A 10,824-nucleotide genomic window follows, 5' to 3' on the forward strand; every position below is an offset into this window, starting at 1 on the left:
CGCAGGGATTATCTTCACTAAATCTTACCACAGTTAAGGATCATAAGAGTCTAGTTCTGGAGATTCTTCGCATGCGCTCAAGTGTTCGAGTTTGCGACGTTAAAAAATTAAAAATTAAAAAAAAAAGTTTAAATTTAAGGAACTTGATTAGTATAATGCTCATCTTCTATAATATAATAAAATCAATCTAAATTTTCTCTTATAAAAATTTTAAATTTTAAAAGCAAAAAGAGAGAACAAATACGTAAGGTAACAAATATAATTTATTTGACATTGTGAACTTAAGTATTTTCTAGAAACTACCAAATTAATATTAGCCATAATATAAAAATCATTAAATCTTACAATTTCTGTTTGCAACAATCATGTCAGTCTTGGGTATAAAAGGATAATGTAGATGGTATCTTAAAATAACCTTGAAAATCCTTAAAATTTGTATCTAAACTTACCAAATGATATATATCATATATAATATGAATATATCATAATTTCTTAATAAATAGCAAAAGAAGTTGTAAAAAATATATACTTATATTGAAGAGCTTTATAAGCGGTTAGAATATTAAATTTTCCCTTCACCATTTTGACGTGTGGGAATAGTTTAGGAATGGCCAAAAATATCAATATAAGGTTAATATCGATATTGATATTTTCGACATACATTTTTTTAGCCGATAGATCGACATACAGATATTTCTTAATCGATATTTTTCAATATTTTTAAAAAAATTTAAAGATAATTCTTAAACATTATATAATCGGTAATTAATTTTAAAGGCTTAGTGCCGATATTTTTCTTTTTCATTATATCGATTTTTTTTAAATATTGAAAACGATGTATCAATACTTTTTAAGACATCAATATATATCTAAATATCGATATTTTCCTGCTTAACAAGATAGGGATGTCGAAAAAATATCGATATACAGATATATCGATATTTTTGTTAGCCGATATTTTTTGATATTTCGATTCTTTTTTTCTCCGCCGTTCACCTGTCCATGCTGATGTCCATTTGTTCTGGTGGATTTCTTCTTCGGCGGAACCTCCATCTCCTGTGTGGTTCAGGTTTGGCAGTTATGGTTCAGTAATCGGTCATTTGGTAGTATAGTAGCAGGTCTATTAGTTTTAACCTATCTATGCTGATATTGACCTCTTTTTCCTTTATTCGCAAAGGGAAATACTTCGTAAGCAGGTTCCAGTTGTTTTTTGGGCCTGGCGATTTTTAAAAAGACGAATGGAGTTGTTTTCAGATCTTTTGGTATATCATAGATTTCTTGTCATGATATTTGGGCTTTAGGCTTCATAGTTTTTCAATTTGTTTCATCAGATCAATTACCAGTGTACCAGGGTCCTATTTTCTCTGATTTTTGAAATAATTCTCTTGTTATATTAATTTAGTTGATTAATTTATAGATAATGCAAAAAATAAAATATAAATGCCTGTTTCAGACCCATGCCTAATCTATTGATTTTCAACAAGGATTACCATTGGAGAGGGACTGGGAGTGGACCGGAGTTTCAACCACCTCTGTTAGGCAGAGACAGTCTAACTAACATGATATATACTCACCAGTTACGTCTAGATTTTCTAGATTACGTCTAGATATATGTCTACCTTATTTTATTATTACACCAATAATTATATTACACCAATTATTGGTTTCCTTTAAAATCATTGATGTTTTATTAAAAATATAATTTGAAGTAAAAATCTTCTCATAACAATTAATATTTTTTGTTAAATAAACACCATTTCATATACTATTGTTTTATTAGTTACATCTAATATTAGATACACTTAGTATTGTAGCGACCGCTACGACCCTTTAGGCCACCCCCTTCTCTACCCCCTTGTAACAATACCACTTCCACAGCACTACCGTACTTCCCTCACCTTAACCAAATATCCTGTCAATTCTCCCGTCGACCACATGGATCATTCAATAACGAAATAAACAAGTATTTCACCAAGCAGTGTGTTTAGTTCTCGTGCAAATTCCTTCCAAAAATAGTAGTGAGTGTTCGGACAAACAATCGCATCGACAGTCACACATTTCGACCGACCGACCGACCCGACGAACATTCCTGCAGTATAGTTCTTAATTTACAATTAATTTATTACATTATGGGATTGATACATCTTGATACATGGGATGAATACATCAGTATGTATTTCCCATATCAAAATTAAACTATCTAAGCTTAACTATACTTAAGCTAAAATTAAGAATACACATATACACTAAACAAGTTCGTGTCGTTTGGTTAGCTTCAATCTTCTGATTTCCTGCGTGTTGTCCAGCAGCTTTATTGCTTGTATTGTATATCTTTACTGTATTGTATATCTTGGAATAGTTCGTGTATCAAAATTATATGTTAATAAGGCTTTGAGTCATTATTTGCTTATAAAGCAGATGCAATGTTTGACATCATAGTTTTTTTTGTTCTGGCCTAGAAGCACACGGTGGAATGCATGACGCATACCTGGTCGCAGCGACTTGCTCTAGGGGTAACAAGTTGGACCGGGTTATGTGGTACTGCCTTTGGGCTTACCAATACACCAAACCAAAACGGCCTTACAGTTAACCTCTGTAGATCGCTACTGCTACTGCATTAAATTTGGGGATGTGGAAACCGCTGATCGGGCAGCGGTTACTGGGCACGAGGACTCGGCAATTCGCGAACTTAAGTTAATACACGACTGGATGCTATCGTAGGGGCGCAAAAGTTATGACTGCAATGACGGAAGAGGTCGTTTCAGCCTGCAAAAGGGGGAGGTTAGCGGTGAAGCGGTGCTAAGCTCCCAGCATGTCGATCAGCTCGCGAACAAGCGCGTTTTTAGTAGAACTTGAGCTGAGTTGTTTTATGTGGAATGATTGAGATATGAAGTGCTTGATATCTGGAGTGTCAGTTTCCTATGAAATTGGATATTTCTGACAGACCATGGACCGTTTAAGATTCTCCCGATGAGCTTATTTTGGAAAACTTGTAGCCGTTTGACCTGGTTGGGTGTAACAAAGCTAAAGTAGACATTAGATCCGTAGAGGAGTACGGGCCGAATTAACATCTTGTAAAGAAGTACCGACCAGGGAAGATAGCAGGTTTGCTATCCCCGAATCTTTCTGGATTGCTTTGTTGATTTAGGAAATGCCAACCGAACCGTCGGTCGAAGTGGAGACCTAGGTACGTGACGCTATCCAGCCATGAAATTGTTGCTGTGCTGATCTTAGGTTGCGAGACGCGTAACGCTCCTTATGGAAAATGATGGCCTGGGTTTTCAGAAGGTTGATTTTCAACCTCCAGAATTTGAACCACTTGACCGCATAATCGAGCAGCTTCTGTAAACATCCTTGAATTGCAACCTCGAACCAGCAGGCCATGAAGAAAACAGTGTCGTCAGCGTAAAACGCGACGCCAATGTGCTCTTTGCGCGGCAGATCTGAAATAAAGAGGTTAAATAAAGCTGGGGACATGATATGTTCCTAGAGTGCCTAAATTGTTTCCAACAGAATGTTGTGCCATTCTAGTACCAAAACATCTACAAGTTGCCTCAATAATGTTGAAGGTGGAAATCCACTCATTAATCTCTGCTATAAAACAGGCCATAAAGTTTCAATTATGTTGAGGCTTGGGACGCATGGACGAGGTATGGACGCATTATTATTATAGAATTTGGTAGAGTTGGGCAGCAATATTCTAGTCATCATTGAGGATGCCGAGACTTTCAAATCATAACGGAACTTCCTATATGCTTGACTGTAGGAAACAGACAGTCCGGAACATAGACTTCTTTAGGGGTAAGAAACAATGTAAAGTACGATGCCAATCAACAAGTGTTGTTGGTTTTGTGATGGTACACATCTTTTGCTCGCAGTTTTCCCTCGAATGTTTTTTCTTCGTGCAATTGAGATCTGCTGCCACGATAATTTTATATTATCTGGTCACAATCCTTTTCAATATTTGTCGGTATATGTCAGTTTACTTTAAGTTTCTGCCAGTTTTCCTCTTCGCCAATATTGTTTACCATGTATTGAGTATGATTTTATTGTTTCGTGGATAAAGTCAAAAATAAAGTCTTTCAAAGACTGAGAGGTCGTACATTTCTCAGATCGCTTCTTTTAACGTAAATTCTAATCTAACCTAATATATAAAGTTCTCATGTCACAATGTCCGTTTCCATACTCCTCCGAAACGGCTTGACCGATTCTTATGAAATGTTTTACGCATATTCAGTAGGTCTGAGATTCGGCTATCTATTTCTCAAACCCCAAGTGATAAAGGGTGTCCACCCCAATATTTTTTTATTTTTTGGATATTTTTTTATTATGTGGCATTAAAAATGCATACAACCCTAAATTTTCACTTCTCCAATCACCAACCCCTGATTTTTAATAGGCATTTTAATAATTTTATCATTTTTTATCCTGCCCGATAACGTTAATTATTATTACTTGGTAAGTTATCCAGTAACAATAACTGCAATACCTTGATCATTTTCAAAAAAATGTTCATACAGTTTTTTTAGTGGATGCAATGATGTTTGATGAATTAATTGAGCATTCTGTGTTCCCCAAAACTGACTGTTCTGTTTTTTAACGTGACCACTGAGAAGAAAATATGCTTCATCGTTTACTATCAATATAGACGAAAAATCTTCGATTTCACCAGACAGCCTTAGGATTGCATTACTGTACTTAATTCGTTGGTCAGGATACCTCGGTAGCAATTTTTGGACTAATTGAATTTTGTACGAGGGTATTTTTAAATCAGTTTTCAAAATTCGCATCAACCCACGTGCAGAAATGTGTAACTGGGAACCACGTCTCCGAATGAATGTTTTTGGAGACTCTGCAACAATATTGCAATTGTGCTTTTGTGAGGCAGTGGCAATAATGCAACGATTACTTTTAATAAATATTGTCACTCTTTCTGCTAGTGGCGTATATTTATCGATAATAAAATTTGGTCGTCTACACAACACAATGGGTAAAGCAAAACTGATCTGAACGTCACATAACTAAGATGACGGGCAATCAAAATGGTAGCGGGAATTTTTGCCCCACCTGTATATTATATGTTATTTCAGCTGTAAGAATAGTGGAAATAGAGTTTATTAAATAAAGTTAGAGGCAGCCTCAAGAGTTTATTGTTAGACGACTACTCTTATAGACTTACAGTATATCCTTATAAACAATCTCACAGTCCTAACAGGTTGTAAAGGAATAATTTCTGAAATGTTACTGAACTTAAATTTTGTTTATCATAAGACGTTAATAAGCAAGACACATAAGAACCAAAATAAAACAACTGTACTTGTTAGTCGGAAGATATCCTCAACTTCCAATGCCTATCGCTACATAACCAACGAAGAACTGCACGATAACCTGGAAATCAAATGGATTTGCGAAGTTATCCAAGATTTTGCCTTAAAACTCGAAAGAGGAATATCATACTAACGTGGAAGCAATACAACTACTGGACAACATGAAGGATATTAGAAAATTGAAACGAACCAAACCGTACGAACTTATACAAAGTGTATACCTTTAGTGTAAACTTAAGTTATTATAATTTTATAATTGAGGAATACACATTGATGTATTTATCTCGCACTCGTCTTGTTTGTGAATTAATCTAAGTACAAATAAGATGTAGTAATAAATTAATTGTAAATTAAGATTATACTAAGCATATCTAATGAGGATGTTATAAAAAATAAGAAGCTGTTAATGCTAAATATTTTTTGTTAATGGGAAAGTCTATGGTGATGCAAAAAATATATTGAATCCTGGTTGATAGGATGTATATCAATTATTAAAGCTTAGTGATAAAATATTATTGTCATCTGTAGGTATTCTTATTATTCTTAGTTGAAAGAATACTTCTAAAGGCTCTTAGTGTCATAATAGTTCAGCTAACAGCTATAAATAGTATACATTTTCCTATAATTTTACAAAAATGTGTAGTAACATACAATAAACATGACAAACAGATGCCAAGTTAAAAGTAGTTCATGATAATTGCTGAAGATTATCTCCTAAGAAAATTACTTCTCTGTATATGTCTCGTGATATTAAACCCGAATATCCTATTCTCAACATTTATTCACCCGCGTCATATTTAGGAATAATAAAAAACCATCTTGATTAATCTACTTGTTTAAGAGTACCTTCACCATTTTGTCCTTATTACAGTCGCATTGTTTCAACTATCAATATTTACGATACAGTATGATTAGTGATATTGTAAGATCGTCCTGCTATAGTACCTCTTCGGTCAGGAAAAACAGAAAGCAATGTGAATAATGGAAAATTAACAGTTGCCAGAATAGTAGTGGCCGTTCGCCAATTGCAGAATTGATGATGATGTCAGATTTTTTTTTTGTTTTTGGTCAACGTTGCTCCGTTGTTCAGCTCAATTCTCCCACGTGAATACTTTGTAGAAAGGTGTGATACTCTTTTGTTAATCAAGGAGCATGGGGACAATATTTGAATATCCACACAGCTTTCAAAAATGATCTGGCCATATAATTTCTTGTAATATTTTATTAAGTCTGTTAAAACGCATTAAACGATTTATAAAATTACCTAATCTCCACTTTGGATTTTACAACATTCAGAACTAAAAAGAAGCACTCAACAATCGACCAATTACGCAGAGTAACAGCAGTTGTTAAAAAGGATTTTGAAGAAAACAAATACTATCCTGCAATATTCTTAGATGCATCACAAGCTTTCACCGAGGTCTGATATTTGTTACTAATTTACAAGATAAGCAAAGTGCTACCGCGAAACTATTTAATTAAGAGTCTCGTATAAAATTGAATAATCGACCTACTTTGGTTGGGGTTCTCCAGATTAGTATCTTAAGACTATAACTATTAGCTTTACACTGCTGACACCCTAACAACAAAATAAACAGTACTAGGACCATTTGCTAATTATCGCTACTTAACCAATGAAGAACTGCACGAAGAATTATCGAAGATTTGATCCAAGCTTTAAATCACAGAAACGTAGAAGTAGTCTAGCTACTGGAGAACACGCAGGAAATCAGAAGATTGAAGTATAAGTGTTATTCTTAGATTTTGTTTAAGTAAATGAATTTTATTTTTACAACAGAACAGCAGAGGAAAATAACTAATTATGGGCTACCATTTTGTTTTTGGATCAAAAGTAAAACACTATTTAAAAATCAACATTTTATTAACGTAATATTAATCAGTCATATATTTTTAGATAACACAGTAATATTTTTATACTTTTCTTGATAAATTATATTACAAAAATAGAGCATTTAACGAAATTCCAAAATAGGTTTTAAAAATTGAACAGTGACTGACATTTGGGCTATAAATGTGATCTTGAGTATCTCCTAAGAAAATAACACTCATAAAATGCTTATCTATTATCATTAAATAACAAGGTTTTGCTGTAAAAGTCAATACTTAGGCCCATCTGGACCTATGGTATTGAACTGTGCGGTACTACTAGCAAATCTAACATAGATATCCTCCAGAGGTTCCAGAATAAAGTGTTGCGAGTCATCACCGATGCCCCATATTACGTGTCCAACTAACTGATTCAACGCGATTTCCCCATAGAACCCATAACGAGTGTGATTCGAAGTACTAGTGCGGAGTACTCTGAAAGACTATTAGTGCATTCTAATACACTCGCCAAACAGTTAAATGCGCGCGATGACAGTGAAGTGCGTAGGCTCAAACGCAAACTGCCATACGAACTGGTTAATAAACACAGAGAGAAATTTAATAATTTTTAGAATAAGTTAGAATAGTCATTAGAATAAGTTAGAATAGTCATTAGAATAAGTTAGGATAGACTTTAAAATAAGTTAGAATAGTATCTAGAATAAGATTTAGATTATAAATTGTGCAGTAGATCACTTACTGAAGTGATCTTCTACATGTTAGGATGGTTATATTATATAACAGAAATCAAACAATAATTCTTGTTGATTGTTGACGTTTCAAGAGATTAATTAAAAAAAAAGAAAATGCTTATCTAGTAAGAAATCAAATAACTTTGGTAACTGTAAAAAATAATTACTTTACTTGTAAAAGTGTCAAATCCTGGCCTTGCATGGTCATTACGTACTCAAAGCTCATACCTCAAGCATTTAATTCAGAGCTATCCTCTTGTGTTTTCTGAAAAGTTTTCCTTCACTGTCTATCGCTTCAGTGCAGGTTTTTATTTTCTTATTTCTAGATTTGTTCTGTTCTTTGCCTGCATTTTTCTCGTAAATCTCGTCCAAATATTGAACAAAATTAAAAACTCATTTTTATTAAACTTAAATGGTCCTTCAAATGCGGTTCCTGTAGGCTTCCTGTTTTATCTTTGTGTCATTTCAGGAATATTTTTAACCATGGTTTACCTGCTATGCCACATTCACAGAAATGTTTATGTGGAGTTCTGATAAGATCAGCCCTTGTCATTCATAAGACTTAGTTTCAATCGTCCAAATATATTCATTAAAACATATTTAGTTGTGTACCTAACACTGTTTTCTCGCCTAATGTTTTAGCAGAAACTTTTTGTGGAATGAGCTCAATTATCAATCTTAAGCACCGCAAAGTCGTACTTGGTACTTTTGCGAACTATTCCTTTGGCTTTAACCAGTTGGTTCTATATCCCAATTTTTCTTTTTAACAATTAATTAATTGGAAAACATGAAATTAAACTTATGTGTTATAAATAAAATATATTATTACATGGTTAAGTCCTAATTTAGTATAAGAAAAAACACTATTTTATTATTATTATACTATTATAAGTATTTTGCTGCATATTTAAGCAGCAGCAAAACGACAATGTCCTTGTAATATCTCGTGTTGAACTGCCGAGGTAGTATATTACGATGTTATGGCGAATGAATGCAAGAGAAAATAATCGTTTATTGTCTTTCTGTTGTTTGTTATTGAGAATATATATATATATATATATATATATATATATATATATATATATATATATATATATATATATATTTTAAAAAAGAGCTTTGTTTTCGTATCACGTAACAACGTAATATAAATATTAATGAAAAAGTATTACAATTAAACGCATCGAACACATTTAATGCACCACCCAAAGCGGAAGCAACCCTTATATAAACCCGGTGATGTTTCTAGGTGGTCTATATATGTCGTTCCTCTTCAGCACAACTGATTAAACGAAAAGAACAAGCACAATAGAGACCATAGTATCTGATAAGGTTTCGAATGAGTTGGGGGGTGAGGTGTGAGGTATACAACGAGGTACCCGCATCTAGGGGCTGTTTTTTTATTATTGTTATCATTGTTATTATGCTGTTCAGTGGTCTGCGAGAGGGTATTGATATGCGATTCAGTTGAAATTCTTTTGTTACTGTCGCTATATAATAAAATGAGATGGTTTGGATTATTAGGTTCTGATGTGCACCGCACACTGATTTATTGTTTTGGTGAAATTATCGACACCAAATCAGTTTAACGGCGAAAGGCAAGAAACCAGGTTGTTTTTTCTGCTTTTAATGGGCTTGAAATGGAAAGCTATGTGGGTGTTCTTAATATTATTGTTATTTCAGCAACATTACTGTGTACTGTTAAACCACCGCTTGAATTGAATTTCGAATTAAGGGGTGAAATAGGTATAGAGTGGGGGTCGGGTCAGTTTTATGATTTTTTTAGCCAATTAAAAATTAACGTATTTTATTCATATTTTGAGAAGGTATTGTACATGTATTTAAGAGTTTATAAACAAATTTTAATTTTTTTAATTACCTAATGAAGATATCGGCTGCTGCAGGTTTTCTTCATCCATGTAGGTGATTTGTGTTCATTCTGGGGGTAAAAATTTTTATATGAGACAAATTTTTCAAAAGTGACCCTTTTATGCAAACTCATATATATTCACATTATAATACTCACATTATATCGAAAAAAACGAAAATTAATATTTTTTCGGGATGTGAGAACCAATAACAATTTTTTAACGCTTTTCTACAATTAGATGCAATAAAAAATAGTAAAAATGAAAATGTTTCTTAGGTTCTAGTTCACATAGAAATTATATATAGTCTATTCAACGTTTTTTTGTACATACGTCATCAAGATGTTTAATGTATTGCCTGCGGCACTTTGTAAATTCGTTTCAGAGGCAGACAATATTTTTCTTCTCATTTTATTCGGCCTGATTAGTTCGAACGTGTAAATGAATGAGCCTGTCAAAGTTGTCCGGTTGTCAGACGTATGCAAAACTCTTGAAAGCAATAGTGATAAGAGGTTATGATTCCAAACTATAAAGTATTGTGGCTGAATAATTAACTGTAGTTTTTCGATGTACAATAATGTTAAAATAAAATATATTTCATAACATTTTTGTTCAATTATTTTATTTAGATCAGAATTTTGTTATATGTCAAAGCCAAACTGAACTAAAACTCAGTGTTGATCCGGCAACATTGCGATGTTTTGACGTTACAAATTTAGATGACGTATGAACAAATTAACCAGGGGTGTGCAACTGCAATGGTAAGTAGTAGGGCAAAGTTTCGCTTAGTCCAATCATTGGCGGCGCTGACAACGCGAATTTGATTGGTTAGTTTAAAATAGTTATGTAGAAACCTGTAAGGAAAATACTTTGCTTTGATTGGTCTGCCGTTTCGCCTGATTATTTTGTGACGTCACATTTATTGGCCAATAGTATTTAAATAAAAATCAAATTTAAATTTCAAAATTAATTTATTAAAATAAAATCCTATACAAATATACATAAGTGTAAATAATATAAATATATATAAAAAAGCAAAAAAAAACAACT

The sequence above is a fragment of the Rhynchophorus ferrugineus genome, unplaced genomic scaffold (genome assembly GCF_030347505.1).
Source record: "Rhynchophorus ferrugineus isolate W39M unplaced genomic scaffold, kcgeb_rfMv2 rfM2, whole genome shotgun sequence".
In the NCBI taxonomy this organism is placed as follows: Eukaryota; Metazoa; Arthropoda; class Insecta; order Coleoptera; family Curculionidae; genus Rhynchophorus; species Rhynchophorus ferrugineus.